General features: G+C 43.7%; 1 protein-coding gene across 1 annotated transcript in view; it reads left to right on the top strand.

Annotated features, from left to right (window-relative positions):
• The first annotated feature begins 931 nt into the window (after nucleotides 1-931).
• The window catches only part of LOC124544942 (glucose dehydrogenase [FAD, quinone]-like), a 32,600-nt gene continuing 22,390 nt past the window's right edge, over nucleotides 932-11,141 (top strand). The window contains exon 1 of the mRNA XM_047123726.1: nucleotides 932-1,039. The gene's annotated coding sequence lies outside the window, so the exon portion shown is untranslated. The remainder of the gene's footprint in view (nucleotides 1,040-11,141) is intronic.

The raw sequence follows: 11,141 nt of genomic DNA, 5'->3' as shown, positions 1-11,141 counted from the left end.
CTGGGGTACAATGGTCGACCAGTTCCTCATAAGCCACGCATCTTTGTAGGCAATGGTAAGCGATGTCAATGCTAAGCGACGCTTGACATGATGTAAACAGTGTGGAGTGGATAACTGGAAACTAAAGATTTGGAGTGATGAATTACGCTGTACCCTGTGGCAGTCTGACGGAAGGGTTTGGGTTTGGCGAATACGTGGAGAATGTACCTGCCATCATGCGTAGTATCAACAGTGAAATACAGGCGGAGGTGGTGTTACGGTGTGGGGGTGATTGTCAAGATTAAGGTGTGATCTCCCTATTGAGCTTATGGAAACGCTAAATGCGAAAGAACATGAACAGAATACAGAAATAGTTCGGAGACGGTGGCTGTAACAGCATGAGAATGCACCCTGTCGTAGAGCACCGGCTGTGAGGCAGTCATCTGTGGAGAATAACATTCCTGAAATCGACTGGAGTTCCCAGAGTCCCGAACTGCAAGTAAGGGAACATACTCGAATTCGCTCCAGATCCCAGCGTCTACCATGTCTACCTTCTACAGTTTCGTGTCTTGAGGAAGAATGGGCTGTCATTCCCCCACAGACTTTCAGACACATTATTGAAAATATCTCCAGCATAGTTCAAGCCATCATGAAGAAGAGGGTGGACACACACCATAATAATACCCACTACTAAGGTGTCTGGATACTTTAGATCAGGTAGTGTACTTCGGGCGACGCAGACAGCAAGCACCTGCAGACACACTGTACTCGTGTGCTCAGAGTTCTATACTGAGATAGTACAGGGATCACTCAACACTACACACGTGCATCCGACGCTCAGCTATAAAGGTTTGTCGATAGGCGGTATCGCAGACTGGGGGTCGCAGTGGTCAAGGATAGGGACTGCACGACTGGTGTGGGCTTCTCTGATAGCCGTAACGTGGATGGCGCCTCCTGCCGGAGGGAGAGCGCAGGTTCATCCAGTCTGCAGGCAGCGCCGGCAACTACTCCAAACACACTGCTCACTGCTCACTGCTCACCAGCCTCTGGACACTCCAAGGTAAGGGCGCTGGCTGGCTAACCGTGTCTAGCTGAGGCTGCGTGCACACCGGTCTGCGAAACTAGTCGTGCGTCGTGCGCTCTGAGACAGGAGCAAAACACTTTCAGATCAGGTAATTATTTTCATAGCAAGGGCATCGCAGGAGGCGACTGGGAAGAAGAGGTGTTCCATAGCTTTATTGGTTTACTGCAGGGGCCGCGGCTTACGAGCACTTCGCCCCACTCATCGTCCACAGCACCAGTGAATGACATCCTTCGTTTCTTTCCGCATTCTAGGAGCGATGTTTTTTTCTACGATACGCTGCTCAGTACTCCATTTTGGAGTGTTTCAGTATTAGGAAATACTTTTAGTGTTTCTCTTATGTAAATAAGAACTGTTAGAAATAGCAAAAATAAACGTGTTAAATGCTGCACCCAAAATTCAATCGCGTAGTTGTTATAAACATACTACCAGGAAAAAAGCACGTGCCTTAAGCTCGCGACGTCGGAGAAAAGGGGTGGACAAAAGTTTTGGAAACATTGCGAACACAGCACAGTACCATGCCTAACACGGTTACAAGGGAGTTAGAACGAAAAAAAATGTTTTTTTCATATTTTAGGATTTTTATCTCATTATAAAATTTGCAATTCTCGGAATAAAATGATGTATATATTACTTATAAACTCTCATGGGAAATATTTTACTTTATTTTTTAAAATATTGTCTACACCGGTTGAAAGTGTTAAAATTTTTCCGTGCATTACTTCAAGATCTAATAAAATCGGTAATTTTTAAATAGAAGGCTGTGGATTGCTGTGTTATATAGGTCATGTCCAGAAGAGGATGGGCACCACCTTGAGGAAGTTGAAACAAAGTTTGAGAGACAAGAAACTTTCTGATGGTATAACCATAAGAGGCAAGCTGACAGACAAAATTATTGATGAACTACAGCAGTATTATGGGATGGCCATTAGAAATAATACTGAGGATTTGTTGAAAATGAAGCAGGCAGTATGGGCTACCTTCTTCCACAGACTGTCAACTCATGAAAAACCAGTGCACCACCCTCCTGGACCTGATTCATGGTGCAAATAACGCAGTGCCCAGTACTCAAACAGTTCATACAGCCATAAACATTCCTTCCCAGTTGCAGTCATGGATATCATAAAACCTATTTACAGAGATCTGGTTCAAATGGCTCTGAGCACTATGGGACTTAACATCTGGGCTTATCAGTCCCCTAGAACTTAGAACTAATTAAACTTAACTAACCTAAGGACGACACACACATCCATGCCCGAGTCATGATTCGAACCTGCGACCGTAGCGGTCGCGCGGTTCCAGACCGAAGCGCCTAGAACCGCTCGCCCACTCCGGCCGGCTAGACACCTGGCAAATCCTGAATTACTGAAGAAGTGTCTACACGGTTAGACTCAAAATCCCAGTGAGTCGTTCAATAATCTTATCAAAAAATGTTTTTGTCGGAATGAACACACTAAAGTGGGGGGCCAGTGAAGCAGTTACTACTTTTAAAGATTACAACATTGGCAGGGCGAAATTGCATCAGAGAACTTGAACGGATGGACTAGGTTCACATTGATAAAGCAGAGTATGCAACACAATGGGCCACTTAGGAGTCCAGAAAGAAGAAAAGAAGAAAAACTTGGAAAAGATGTAGAGGATGATATACAGTATGGTACACGGTACTTCTGAGTACTAAAAATAAAGAATTAAACATATATTAAGTGAGTTACAGTCTTTTGAAACTTAAGAAGCCGTTTCTGAAAATTTACATTTAATGTTGCATTTTTCCCTAAATGTGAGAAACCTCTTCGAGTAGAGTATTCAAATTTTAAGGGAGTAATAACATACATATCCTGAGTCTACTAAACTAAAAGAAGAACATAATGTTATGTATTATTAAAATTATTTATAATAACGTACAAAAAAGTACACAAAATTTTAACCATCTAATTAAAAAATTGTATTCCCGAAAACAGTGGCTGAAATGTAATTATTGTAGTTCAGTAGACTCAGAGCATACAGTTTAAAGTCCTGTAAAAGTTTCATGTCAGTGGCTACAGTGGTTCCTGAAATACAGGGAAGCCTAGTCACTAAATTTAACATTATCGGGGTAGGGCGTTCCAACTCCCCTTAAGAAAACTGCTGGCATTCGAAACAGCTTCCTTTTGTCTCGGAATGGATGAATACAGGTCCTGTATGATTACAGGTGAATCTTATACCAGTCATCCTGCAAAACAGTGGCAATTTTGGGTAACGATGATGGAAGTGGATAGTGATCACGCACTCTCCTCTCCAAAATAGATCACAAATCCTCAACAATGTTGAGATCTGATAACTGTGATGGCAGGGGAGATGCGACAATTTATCCTCGTGCTCATAAAACCAGTTCTGGGCGACGCGATCTGTTTGAACAGGGGACCTGTTGTCGTGGAACGCAGCATCGCTATTTGGGAACACACATTGTACCAAGGGACGGACCTGATCAAGCAAAATGATCATACATTCTTGGCAATAATGTGAGCTTGCAGAATAAACATGGGGCTCATGGAATACCAAGATATATATAGCTACAACTTTTTCCAACTCATACAGCGAATGGAGCGGCAACCAGTCTTGCAACCATGACTGTTTGTATCTTCACACGTAATGGCTGCCCAAATCGTCATGGAACCTCAGCCACGTTTCATTCTTGGGACGAAAACTCGGCCAGAAGTTGAAAACAGTGTGAAACAAGACTCACCCCACCAAACGACATTCTTCTGTTGCTCCATAAACCAAAACTCCGTCCGAACAGGCCTTGATGGCTCAACGGTACCGACCGGCCTCCGTGTCATCCTCAAACCATAAGTGTCACCGGATGCGGATATGGAGTGGCACGTAGTCAGTACACCGCTCCCCCAGCCATATGTCAGTTTACGTGACCGGAGCCGCTACTTCTCAATCAAGTAGCTCCACAGTGTGCCTCACAAGGGCTGAGTGCACCTCGCTTGCCAACAGCGCTCGGCAGACTGGATGGTCACCCATCCAAGTGCTATCCCAGCCCGATAGCGCTTAACTTCGATGAACTGACGGGAAACGGTTGTTACCACTGCGGCAAAGCCGTTGGCTCTACTGCTCCATAATCCTGCTTTATGGCTTCGACACCGTGTTTTCCTGTTACGGGTATGTTAGTAGTGGTACCGAGTGAGGTGGCGTCGTGGTTAGCACACTGGAGTCGCATTCGGGAAGATGACGGTTCAAATCCTTCTCCGGCTATCCTGATTTAGGTTTTCCGCGATTTCCGTAAATCGCTTCTGGCAAATGCCTGGATGGTTCCTTTGAAAGGGTACGCCCTGTTTCCTTCCCCATCCTTCCCTAATCCGAGCTTGAGCTCCATATACAGGGTTATTACAAATGATTGAAGCGATTTCACAGCTCTGCAATAACTTTATTAGTTGAGATATTTTCAGAATGCTTTGCACACACATACAAAAACTCAAAAAGTTTTTTTTAGGCATTCACAAATGTTCGATATGTGCCCCTTTAGTGATTCGGCAGACATCAAGCCGATAATCAAGTTCCTCCCACACTCGGCGCAGCATGTCCCCATCAATGAGTTCGAAAGCATCGTTGATGCGAGCTCGCAGTTCTGGCACGTTTCTTGGTAGAGGAGGTTTAAACACTGAATCTTTCACATAACCCCACACAAAGAAATCGCATGGGGTTAAGTCGGGAGAGCGTGGAGGCCATGACATGAATTGCTGATCATGATCTCCACCACAACCGATCCATCGGTTTTCCAATCTCCTGTTTAAGAAATGCCGAACATCATGATGGAAGTGCGCTGGAGCACCATCCTGTTGAAAGATGAAGTCAGCGCTGTCGGTCTCCAGTTGTGGCATGAGCCAATTTTCCAGCATGTCCAGATACACGTGTCCTGTAACGTTTTTTTCGCAGAAGAAAAAGGGGCCGTAAACTTTAAACCGTGAGATTGCACAAAACACGTTAACTTTTGGTGAATTGCGAATTTGCTGTACGAATGCGTGAGGATTCTCTACCGCCCAGATTGGCACATTGTGTCTGTTCACTTCACCATTAAGAAAAAACGTTGCTTCATCACTGAAAACAAGTTTCGCACTGAATGCATCCTCTTCCATGAGCTGTTGCAACCGCGCCGAAAATTCAAAGCGTTTGACTTTGTCATCGGGTGTCAGGGGTTGTAGCAATTGTAAACGGTAAGGTTTCTGCTTTAGCCTTTTCCGTAAGATTTTCCAAACCGTCGGCTGTGGTACGTTTAGGTCCCTGCTTGCTTTATTCGTCGACTTCCGCGGGCTACGCATGAAACTTGCCCGCACACGTTCAACCGTTTCTTCGCTCACTGCAGGCCGACCCGTTGATTTCCCCTTACAGAGGCATCCAGAAGCTTTAAACTGCGCATGCCATCGCCGAATGGAGTTACCAGTTGGTGGATCTTTGTTGAACTTCGCCCTTAAGTGTCGTTGCACTGTTATGACTGACTGATGTGAGTGCATTTCAAGCACGACATACGCTTTCTCGGCTCCTGTCGCCATTTTGCCTCACTGCGCTCTCGAGCGACCTGGCGGCAGAAACCTGAAGCGCGGCTTCAGCCGAACAAAACTTTATGAGTTTTTCTACGTATCTGTAGTGTGTCGTGACCATATGTCAATGAATGGAGCTACAGTGAATTTATGAAATCGCTTCAATCATTTGTAATAGACCTGTATAATGACCTCATTGTCGACGGGACGTTAAACACTAATCTCCTCCTCCTCCTCCTTGAGTAGTGGTTTCGGAATTCCAGGTCACCCTGAAATTCTCTGCTTATGGAGCTCCCTTCGTGTTGATTTGGTGCTGACAGAATTCCCAAGCGATACATTCAGTCCTGCGCTGACTTTTGCAGCAGCCACCGTCTTATAGTTCGTCACAATTCCCTTCGACGGCCGTCCATCACGATCACTCAAGAGACAGTTTCGTCCACGTTGTGACTTAGGGAATGATGTTTCATCGCGTTCTCTGTATGCGGTAGAAAACTCCGATATGCTGTCTCTGGAAACAGCAAACACTTCGGCTACCTTGTTTACAGAAGCACTCACCATACGAGCACCAATAACGCTCCCACGTTCGAATGCACTTAGCTCCACATAATGCACTCACAGCTATACAGAACACCTCTCTGACCACAACAGACATTTGTAACGTATTAAGGACATTGCACAGGTACCTGTTGTGAATAATACAACAGCGCAACCGACTGCTTGTCTAATATTTGTATCTACGTTAAAGCATGGATTTCTCGTTACATATTTTTGTCCAACCCCTGGACACTTCTACTGTTTCCGAAAGACAGTTTAGAGGCCCAGCCCGGCAATAGTCTGACGACCACCGCCATAAACATCGCCACCGGGTTGCCAAAACTCTCTGTCAACCACTCGTCCTCAGTACACGATATAAATGCTCACTTTTACTGTAAAATAAATTAAACAACTAGTTTATGATGCCAGAAATCCATTTCCAAGATTTCTACAGCAACATAAAATCTACTGTTCCCGAAATTAAACTGAAAACTCTACAAGAAAACTACTTACCTAATCCAGCCGGTAGAATGCTTGCAACAAGTGGTAAGAAACTGCTGTAGTGAGAACCACTATTGTTGCTGTTATAGTCTTCAGTCCAGAGACTGGTTTGATGCAGCTCTCCGTGCTACTCTATCCTGTGCAAGCTTCTTTATCTCCCAGTACCTACTGCAACCTACATCCTTCTGAATCTGTTTAGTGTATTCATCTCTTGGTCTCCCTCTACGATTTTTACCGTCCACGCTGCCCTCCAATACTAAATTGGTGATCCTGTGATGCCTCAGAATATGCCCTACCAACCGATTCCTTCTTCTAGTCGTGCCACAAATTTCTCTTCTCTCCATTTCTATTCAATACATCCTCATTAGTTATGTGATCTACCCATTTAATCTTCAGCGTTCTTCTGTAGCACTACATTTCGAAAGCTTCTATTCTCTTCTTGTCTAAACTACTTATCGTCCAAGTTTCACTTCCATGCATGGCTACACTCCATACAAATACTTTCAGAAACGACTTTCTGACACTTAAATCTATACTCGATGTTAACAAATTTCTCTTCTTCAGAAATGCTTTCCTTGCCATTGCCAGTCTACATTTTATATCCTCTCTACTTGGAGCATCATCAGTTATTTTGCTCCCCAAATAGCAAAACTCATTTACTACTTTAAGCATCTCAATCCCTAATCTAATTCTCGCAGCATCACCCAATTTAACTCGACTACATTCCATTATCCTCGTTTTGCTTTTGTTGATGTTCATCTTATATCCTCCTTTCAAGACACTGTCCATTCCGTTCAGCTGCTCTTTTAAGTTATATGCTGTCTCTGACAGAATTACAGTGTCATCGGCGAACCTCAAAGTTTTTCCAGAATGAGATTTTCACTCTGCAGCGGAGTGTGCGCTGATATGAAACTTCCTGGCAGATTAAAACTGTGTGCCCGACCGAGACTCGAAAAATCTGCCAGGAAGTTTCATATCAGCGCACACTCCGCTGCAGAGTGAAAATCTCATTCTGGAAACATCCCCCAGGCTGTGGCTAAGCCATGTCTCCGCAGTATCCTTTCTTTCAGGAGTGCTAGTTCTGCAAGGTTCGCAGGAGAGCTTCTGTAAAGTTTGGAAGGTGGGAGACGAGATACTGGCAGAAGTAAAGCTGTGAGTACGGGCCGTGAGTCGTGCTTCGGTAGCTCAGATGGTAGAGCACTTGCCCGCGAAAGGCAAAGGTCCCGAGTTCGAGTCTCGGTCGGGCACACACTTTTAATCTCAAAGTTTTTATTTCTTCTCCATGGATTTTAATTCCTACTCCAAATTTTTCTTTTGTTTCCTTTAGTGTTTACTCAATATACAGATTGAATAACATCGGGGATAGGCTACAACACTGTCTCACTCCCTTTCCAACCACTGCTTCCCTTTCACGTCCCTCGACTCTTATAACTGCCATCTGGTTTCTGTACAAATTGTAAATAGCCTTTCGGTCCCTGTATTTTACCCCTGCCACCTTCAGAATTTGAAAGAGAGTATTGCAGTCAGCGTTGTCAAAAGCTTTCTCTAAGTCTACAAATGCTAGAAACGTAGGTTTGCCTATTCTTAATCTATTTTCTAAGATATGTCGTAGGGTCAGTATTGCCTCACGTGTTCCAACATTTCTACGGAATCCAAACTGATCTTTTCTGAGGTGGGCTTCTACCAGTTTTTCCATTCGTCTGTAAAGAATTCATGTTAGTATTTTGCAGCCGCGACTTATTAAACTGATAGTTTAGTAATTTTCACATCTGTCAACACCTGCTTTCTTTGGGATTGGAATTATTATATTCTTCCTAAAGTCTGAGGTTATTTCGCCTGTCTCATACATCTTGCTCACTAGATGATTAGACCTTAATACAGTGTAGGCCACAGGCGGAATGCCAAATGAGCAACGACCAAGGTGCAAAGCGATGAATACGGCTCCATTGTTGTTACTGTGCAGCACCTCCGCTCTACAAGCCGTTCAAGTATACCGGGTGGTAACGGAGGGGCTGTAAACGAGAGGGATGCGGCTGGATGTGTACAGCAGTAGGTACATATCGCAGGATTCTATTTGATTACCTTGCGTTTTCTAAAATCGATGTTCGTCTCGTAGAGCATCATACACGGTCTTGGTTCCGTTTATGAAGTGATGGCTGAAACTCATCTGTCTACATTCCAGAAAAGAACATGTAAATTCATTTTAAAGGGCGTCATTAATTTATACAGCGTTGTAATTCTTGCCACAACACTGTTCAAAGTACAACATTCCACACACTGACTGCTTCGTAAGTCACGGACGGAAACCCATTAATTATAATGTCGAGCACAGTTCCATATCACTGAATCAATATTAACGATCGATAATAACTATTCTTGGCAGTCAAGAGGCCTCTGCTTCAGATTAATAATCGTGACCCGTGACCTCACAGACGTTTATCGCAAGCGGTAGTGGAGTATCTGTCTCGTGCTTTTTGACCAGTCATCGGGACAGAAAAGCAAAACTATCACATTAGGTCATTTTACGATAAGCCACTGAGAAGTGGATTGTCACGCTTTAGTCAGCGATCAAGACGCAATAACGACCCAATGAGCTAGCCACAGTCTTGCTTGAAACGTATTGCACAACATTAGGTTTTGCTCTGAGCCAATTTTCAATAAACATTACAACTAGCTACTGCGAATATGGCTAAAACTACATCGACATATATTGATGATTTATAACCCAGCTAACAAAATGGACTGTTTATTATGCTTTTGTAATAAGACATACATTTTACTGCTGTTAAATAAGATGCGTGCACATACTTCAGACCTTAAAAAATTAGTAAAACTTAGAAAAATTCTAGACTGAGGGACTGGAAGAATTTAGCTTAAGGTTATTTGATTAGAAAAGAAAAAAAAGAAGGAAGTTACAATAGAATATGTAAGATCCTACGACTAGTGCTATTCCAGATGCATTAGTGCACTTCTAGCAACTCACTCTTACGTGGCGTACTCATAGTGATTGACTGACTGTAGGAAACCTTGTCCGAAATAACGGGGAGTCGCTCCCTTAAGTCTGTCTACTATGATATTCTATTGTAAAGTCATGGTAGTGTGCTGTTTATGTAGTTAATATATTTCATTTTTGTCTGATTTCACTTTAACTTGGCTGTTGTATACGTAGCCGTGAGTTCTGCATCTACGACCTAGATGATAAATGCTTTGTTTGCCGGCTGTTAGCAGTCTGTCTATTGGTTAGTAATATGTTGGTGCGTGATCTATTTCTGCTACAATGTGTCTCTCATTAATTATGAATTGTTATTGTTAGAGTCTGTACTTTCGGCTGATACTCCCACGAGCCGATCTCTCTCATATGTACTTTCTTGTTTCTACATATTCGTCATATAGTCGATCAGATGAACCGTCAGCAGCTCTGTTTAGGCTTTGCCTATTGCTGGGGGTGTCTTAAGGATTCGTAGACATCTTTTGTGACATTTGTTTTTCAGGAAAGCGCGCATTATTTAAGTATATGTTCAAGTGTACCCGGTTGCACACACGAACACTCCACACTCTGACCGAGGTCCACTCGGTGATGATGCACAGTGTATGGACCCTGTCCGGTCAAAAAAAAATGAACCATGCCACGATTGAGGTCTGCATAGAACATGTTCAACCGAATGTCGGAGGAAAAGGAGCATGCTCTACGTTGCCACGGACTAACTCGCCACTGTTTTACACGCAAGTGGTCCGTTAAATCTTCCTCCGTAATTTCCATTACTTTTCCCAGTCTGCCCAGTCTATCTTCAGTCAGTCTGCTCATCACAGCTCCCTGGTGGATTGCTAGGCCGATCGGGTATGTTATGAGTAGTAGCACAGTGCTCCTGCTAACACGATGTCAGCCTCTGATAATGTCAGCAGACAACGGCTCTGATCGTTGTGAGGCAGAGTCCGCCTGCCCATGTGCTTTCCGCGAGGAATACCAATGATTCACGCAAGGCCCAGTTATATATTTGTGTAGCACGAAGTGAAAATCTATAAGGGATTGTGCTGATGCGTGCGAGTTAGTGTAAAAAATTTTCTGCTCTATCATTTGATTGATAAGCGTCAGTCCAATCTGTATTCCTAACTATTTGGTTACGCCTTACTTAGGAATGTTTCCATCGTACAGTTTTATAATCGCGTCTCCCTGCAGTTTTGCTTTTAGAAATATGCAGACTGTTTTGTCTGGGGCCATGGTGATGGTGTTTCTCAGGCACCAATATCACCGACTTTGTTTTCTGGTTCGCTGACACCTCATTCAACTGATCACCAGCGTATGCGACAATTCCATCAGTGTTATGTCCTCATCCGTTTCAGTTAGGTGGCACGATTGAAAGATCCAAAAAGTTCGGCCCTCAGACTGAACCCTGCGGGCATCCGTTACTGATTCTCTTGATCATTTTCAGTTTTGGCTCCCATCATTCAACTACTGTTATAATTGAAGCTACGTCATGGGAGCTGTGATCTCTGTTGTTATAAGCATACGACTACAAACACCGTCA

This window comes from Schistocerca americana, chromosome 1 (genome assembly GCF_021461395.2).
Source record: "Schistocerca americana isolate TAMUIC-IGC-003095 chromosome 1, iqSchAmer2.1, whole genome shotgun sequence".
Classification (NCBI taxonomy): Eukaryota; Metazoa; Arthropoda; class Insecta; order Orthoptera; family Acrididae; genus Schistocerca; species Schistocerca americana.
The sequence above is the reverse complement of the archived record's forward strand: the minus strand, read 5'-3'. Positions and strand labels throughout refer to the sequence as shown.